The 6,258-nt window shown below is 58.9% G+C and overlaps 1 long non-coding RNA gene across 1 annotated transcript; it reads right to left on the bottom strand.

Annotated features, from left to right (window-relative positions):
- Positions 1-549: 549 nt before the first annotated feature.
- LOC135173998 (uncharacterized) lies at positions 550-1,449 on the bottom strand. The gene is made up of 2 exons (XR_010301632.1): positions 1,088-1,449; positions 550-1,028 (listed from the first exon to the last, which is right to left on the bottom strand). It is a non-coding gene; the product is annotated as an uncharacterized LOC135173998 (long non-coding RNA).
- Positions 1,450-6,258: the final 4,809 nt, after the last annotated feature.

Below are 6,258 nucleotides of genomic sequence, written 5' to 3'. Positions count from 1 at the left end.
CCCAACCCCCAACACATCTCCAAGGTACTCAAAGACAGAGCCTGATATTGAAATGTATGCAAATGAGGGAGGCAGAACAAGCGGCAAACCACGCCCATCACAATCCACCAATCACCAGCCACCTCCTGAACTCCTCCTCCAAAGGAAGCGCCAAATCTGTCACCATTTCATTGGTTGCTGTGGGGCGGGGCCAAGGGGGCGGGGCCAAGCACAGCATGGGGGAGAGGGCGTGGCTATGGAAAGGGCGGGGACTAGACACAGCATGGGGAGAGGGCGTGGCTATGGATGGGTGGGGACTAGACACAGCATGGGGAGAGGGCGTGGCTAAGGAAAAGGGGCGGGGATCAGACACAGAACAGGGAAGGGGGCGTGGCTCAGAAAGAAAGGGGCGGGGACTAGACAGCAAGGGGACAGGGGGTGTGGCTATGCAAAGAAAGAGGCAGCAACCAGAGCCAGGCAAGAAAGGCCAGGGAGGGGGCGTGGCTCCGCAGCCCGGGGGGCGTGGCTCCGCCAGCCCACTCCTCCCGCAGCAGCAGACCCCTGCAGAGCCCTAGAGACATCTCCAGACTCCTACAGACAACTTCAGACCTTTCCAAGGGCTCTGCAGACCCTTACAGACCCCTGCAAACTCTTCACACCCCTAAGACCTCTACACACAGCCACAGCCTCCTCTGCAGAGCCCTGCAGCCCCCTCCACACCTTGAATGCATTCCTGCAGACACTTAACAGATGCCTGACAGAGCTCCACAGACCCCTGCAGACCTTTACAAGATGCCTGCAGACACCTGCGGGCCCAGAACAGAAACCTCCACACCCCTGCTGAATGCTACAGACACTTGCACACCCCTCCAGCCTCCTAGAGACCTCTAGGGACCCCTCCCGACCTTTCCATAGAGCCCTACAGACCCCTACATGTCTTTAAGAGGCCCCTAGAGACCCCCACAGACCTCTACAGACTGCCAGAGAACCATGCAGACCCCTACAGACCTCTACAGACACCTCGAGACCTTCGCAAGGCACCTCAAGACCTTCACAGCCGTTTGAGACATCTACAGCACCACAGACACCTCTACCGACCCCTAACCACCTCCACAGACACCCAGAGAGCCCTCCAGGCCCCTAAGGGTATCTACAGATGCCTCCAGACCCCCGCACACGTGCAGACAGCGCCGCAAAGGCTACTTACGGCAGCTGCGCTAAAACGCGTCTCAGATGCGGCGCCGCTGCCGAGCAACTCACCTGCCCAAACTCCTCTGCTGCGAGAGACAAAGAACGCAGCTCTGGCGGGGAACGCGGGAGGCTTCCCTCTGGCCCGAAACGCCCTGCCCGCCTGCCTGCCTGCCTGCCGCTCTGTGCTCGCCGCCATTCCGCTGCAGCCTGCCCAGCGCCACTGCCGCTCCCTGCGGCTCCGCCCGCGCTGCTCCGCCCCGCTCCCACTGCCGCATGCGCCCGCCCCCCGAGCGCCGGCCCGCCCCCCGAGCGCCGGCCCGCCCCCCGAGCGCCGGCCCGCCCCCCGAGCGCCGGCCCGCCCCCCGAGCGCCGGCCCGCCCCCCGAGCGCCGGCCCGCCCCCCGAGCGCCGGCCCGCCCCCCGAGCGCCGGCCCGCCCCCCGAGCGCCGGCCCGCCCCCCCGAGCGCCGGCCCGCCCCCCGAGCGCCGGCCCGCCCCCCGAGCGCCGGCCCGCCCCCCGAGCGCCGGCCCGCCCCCCGAGCGCCGGCCCGCCCCCCGAGCGCCGGCCCGCCCCCCGAGCGCCGGCCCGCCCCCCGAGCGCCGGCCCGCCCCCCGAGCGCCGGCCCGCCCCCCGAGCGCCGGCCCGCCCCCCGAGCGCCGGCCCGCCCCCCGAGCGCCGGCCCGCCCCCCGAGCGCCGGCCCGCCCCCCGAGCGCCGGCCCGCCCCCCGAGCGCCGGCCCGCCCCCCGAGCGCCGGCCCGCCCCCCGAGCGCCGGCCCGCCCCCCGAGCGCCGGCCCGCCCCCCGAGCGCCGGCCCGCCCCCCGAGCGCCGGCCCGCCCCCCGAGCGCCGGCCCGCCCCCCGAGCGCCGGCCCGCCCCCCGAGCGCCGGCCCGCCCCCCGAGCGCCGGCCCGCCCCCCGAGCGCCGGCCCGCCCCCCGAGCGCCGGCCCGCCCCCCGAGCGCCGGCCCGCCCCCCCAGCGCCGGCCCGCCCCCCCCTGCCTGCCGCTTTTAACTCCTCACTCCAATACTTACAAATCCAAACCAGTTCTCAGCTCTCCCTCCCACCTCTCACCTTCCCCTCCTCTCCTCCCCTCCCCTCAGCTTTCAGCCACTTCAATCGTGCACGGCCTTTAGAGACGAGGCAGGAAAACGGGGACCGCCGCGGCTGAGGAACTGCAGTGTGGACAAGCAAACACACGGTGGCAGCACTGAGCACCGGCGCCACACCGCAGCCGCTACACAACTGCAGTACCCACGAGCAAACACAGGAGGGCAGCACAGACAACCGAGAGCGCCTCTGCGCCCGGCCGGGGGCAGCGCCTTCAGCCCAGCGCCGCTCTGCCTATTGCCTTTGCAAACAGCACACCGCACGCAAGGCACAGCCCACGCTCTGCCACTCCTACACACTCAGTTTATAGGCACAGCTCTCAACTCCAGCTGGGGCTACTCAGCACTTCCTCGATCTACTCTGGAGGGATTTAGAGACAGCAGAGGAGACACAGGGGGAGCTGCTGACACCAGAATTGAGGCCGTTCTGCAGGAGCTAGAGGAAAAACACAGCTCTTCTGCCAGATGAGGGCCACAAAGATGAGCAGAGGACTGCAGCACCTCTCCTGGGAAGCAGGACCGAAAGAACTGGGGCTGTTGAGGCTGCAGAAGAGAAGGCAGAGCTTCCAGCAACACGGCAGTATCTGAAAGGGACCTGCAGCAAAGCTGGAGGACTGTCTAAAAGGGCCTGTGCTGATTTTCTGTGCATTTAAAAGGATTGCAGTGAAGCTGCTCCAAGAAAAACTTTAGAGACTGAAGAAATCAAAAACCAAACTGCCAGATTCCCTCACACAACTTCCTACATGACCTCAGCAAACCCCTTTCACTTCACATCGCTTCTGACACCCACTCTGGGAGCTGGACACTCCTTCTCTCCCTGAAGCCGGGAGAAAGATCTGGTGAACGTGGCAGCACGTGGCAGAGGTTCCAGACTTAAGCAGACACCTGATTGCTATCACAGCTCAGAAACGACTGAGACACATGCCCTCCTCCCAAACCTAGCAGTTAGGAAGTGCTACAGCTGCACCAGATCACACTGGGATCTGCTTCTTGCACAGGATGCAGCAGATTCTGGTCCATAGCTCAGAGAGGATTGCTTAGCTACTGCTGTTTATAAACACGAACCAAAAACAACCACAAAAACAAAGGCTCAGAGCTGGAAACAGTTCTCAGCAGTGCAGCAAAATCCCTTTCTTTTATTCCATAGAGAGGTGCTGCAGTGACCTCAGGGGTTTTTAAGTCAAAAGCTGCTTGCTGGAATCACAGAATCAGTCAGGGTCAGAAGGGACCACAAGGACCTCGTTCCAGAGACACTTCACACTAGCCTGAGCCAAAACTAGAACGGTAGGAAAAAAGGCAAATCACAAAACATAGGACTGCCTTAACTGTCCTACATTGTAACTAGCAGCACCAAGTCCAAATCAATTCAGAGCCTTGGCACTGTTTCTCCTTGAAGATTTTAACCCTGGACACAAAGGAGTCCTGCTCTCAGCCATGGGATTACAATAAAAGTGACTCAAATGACTCAAAAGGGTAACACAAATGCCTTTTCCTGACCAATCTCTCTACATGTTCCTATGATGCTCCACTAACTCCCTCCTTCAGAGTGGCTAACAGTCTCCAACAGACACTGCACCAGCAGCTACCTTGAAGATCTGTAACCAGCTGAGTGAAGGGCTGTAAAACAAATTCACCTCCTTCAGAAAGCTTCTCATCAGTTACACAGAGCAGTCAGAGCCTGCTTCCATTCACATCTTTCTTTATCAGGTTCCACTGTGGAGTCAGAACACTTAAAGTTCACTTAGTCACAGGTTAAGTCGACTCTGCTGTTGGTATCCAACCCCATGCTGCTGGCTGAAGCAAAGTATTCCAGGGCTTGAAGTTGAGACTGCAACACGAGAGACCTCCTGTGCCAAGTGCTGCTTTGGGTTTCTGGGGTTGGGGTCAGGAGGGGATGGGTGGCAGGTGGCTGACTCCTGCTTTCTGCAAACAGAAACAGGCTAAGGTAATTGTGCACCGCAGGATCTCATTTTGTATTTACCTCTTGATCTCAACCCAGAGGGTTTTTCCTTGGCTGTGTTACTTTTGCCTCACTTCTGTGTTGGAGGGAAACAGGAGGCTAAGCCATTACAGCACTGCAAGTTGTTCAGGCACTGGGAAAACAATTCAACAGGCCCCTGTGTTCCAGGAGGTTTATCAAGTAGCCTGCCAACATTTTCAGGTGCTAAAGAACTAATGAACATTCCATTTAGGAAACAGCTCCCTCAGCTCATAGCAAGCAAACATTCCCCACTGTCACTAATCCTAGGAGCTGACAAAAGACTTCACTGAATGGTTTAGGTTGGAAGGGACCTCAAGGATCATCCAGTCCCAACCCTCTGCTCTAGGCAGGGATACCTCCCACTGCAACAGGCTGCTCAGGGCCTCATCCAACCTCAATTCATATTCATTTACACCAAAGCTGAGAAAATAGAAAGGTCTGGGGCAGTTGTTTGGCTTTGGCATCAAACCAATGCACAACAGGTAGAATGGGACTTCTTGGGGAAACTAAACTGTCTTTAGCTATGAGGCTGAGAAAGACTTTTCCTATCTCTTCAGCCTTCATTTCACCTGACTCTGTGTTCAGCTGGGCTGTGTTAGGAGCAGTTCACCACATGCAGCAAGGCCAAGGGGCACTACCTTGATCTCGCTGGCAATGACCAATTCAAAACTCTCCAAACAGTGTCACAGAGTTGTTACCTGCAAAGCTCTTTCAGTCGCACTTGCTCTTTGTTTATCTATTAAAGACAACCAAGAGAACATCCATGGGTTGGGGTTTCCCCCCCCCATCAATTTCTGAGGGGCCTGGAGTTACAGGCAAGCCCAAACCACCCTAACGCAAACCAAAAGGTCCTCTCTCGTGATGACAATGACCAACAAATGACTCCCTTCAATAAATAAGCGACTTGGGAAATTCCAGAGAGTACTTTTGCTAAACAAGTCAGTCTCTTTTCTTTTCCATCAGGTCTTTCTGTTGAAGCTCAGCATCTGAAAGCTCTGTACCTCTTCCCTGCCCTCCTGCCGCTGCCCTCCACCTTTCCCCGGGCAGCCCCTGCCGTCCTGCCCCCACTCTCTGCCTTCCCCCGGGCAGTCTCTGCTGCTTTCCTCCTCCTCCTCTCCACTCTACGTTACCAGCTTCTGCTCCATTACCAGTTCCATTACCAGCTGCTGCTGCTGCTCCGTTACCAGCTCCAGTTAGTGCTCCTGCTCCATCTTTGCCTCCATCGCAGAACCCAGAGCAAAACCCTCGAGGATCCAACCTCCTAGAGAAACCTCAGCCTCAGTAGCAACACAGACTTAGCACCCGTGAGCTAAGGTGGATGTTGCAGTGGGTCAGTAGCCCAGCCCTAAGGTGGCCCTAGCTAGCCAGGGGGCCAGCCAGGCCCCCCGGCCTTTGAAACCCTCCACCACGCACCCGGTGCTCACCCGTGCGCACTCACCTGGGATGCCAGGCGGAGGATCCCTTGGCCCGCAATGGGCCCAGCTTGGGGCTGGGCTCCTCCTGCACTGCTTATAAAGGGCACTGAGCAGGGAGGGCAAAGTGGCCACAGCTGGGGTGGGAGGAGACTTCAATTGACCTCCCCTTTTTAAGCTGCCCCAGGAGAGGCAGAAGCCTTGGGCTGATCCCCTTTGCGGGGGTAGGTTGGCTGTGTCCTTAGTGGGGTGGTGTTTTGGCTGTGTGCTTTGTGGGGTGCTTTTGCTTTTCTCTAAGCCACTCCTCCCCTTTGCTCTGCTTGGGATTTCTGTTCCTCCTTGGTATGCTGTGCTTAAAGCTGTGCTTGCAGTTGTGCTGTTTCCTTCATGAGATAGGTTTGCTTTTGTGCTTCCTGCCTTGCTCCTCTCTTGTTTTCACCTGTTGGGGGCCAGAATCTCCCTTCCTCTTGTTGCAGCCTGGCAGCAAGAGTCAGAGTCCCTACAGCATCTCGTTGCCTCCTTTGCCCTTTGCTTGCTGCGACAGCACAGCTCTGGCCTCTGGTGTGGCTCTCGTTATTGTGGGGGGGAGA

Source organism: Pogoniulus pusillus, unplaced genomic scaffold (genome assembly GCF_015220805.1).
Source record: "Pogoniulus pusillus isolate bPogPus1 unplaced genomic scaffold, bPogPus1.pri scaffold_194_arrow_ctg1, whole genome shotgun sequence".
NCBI lineage: Eukaryota > Metazoa > Chordata > Aves > Piciformes > Lybiidae > Pogoniulus > Pogoniulus pusillus.
This window is presented reverse-complemented; position numbering and strand designations above follow the sequence as displayed.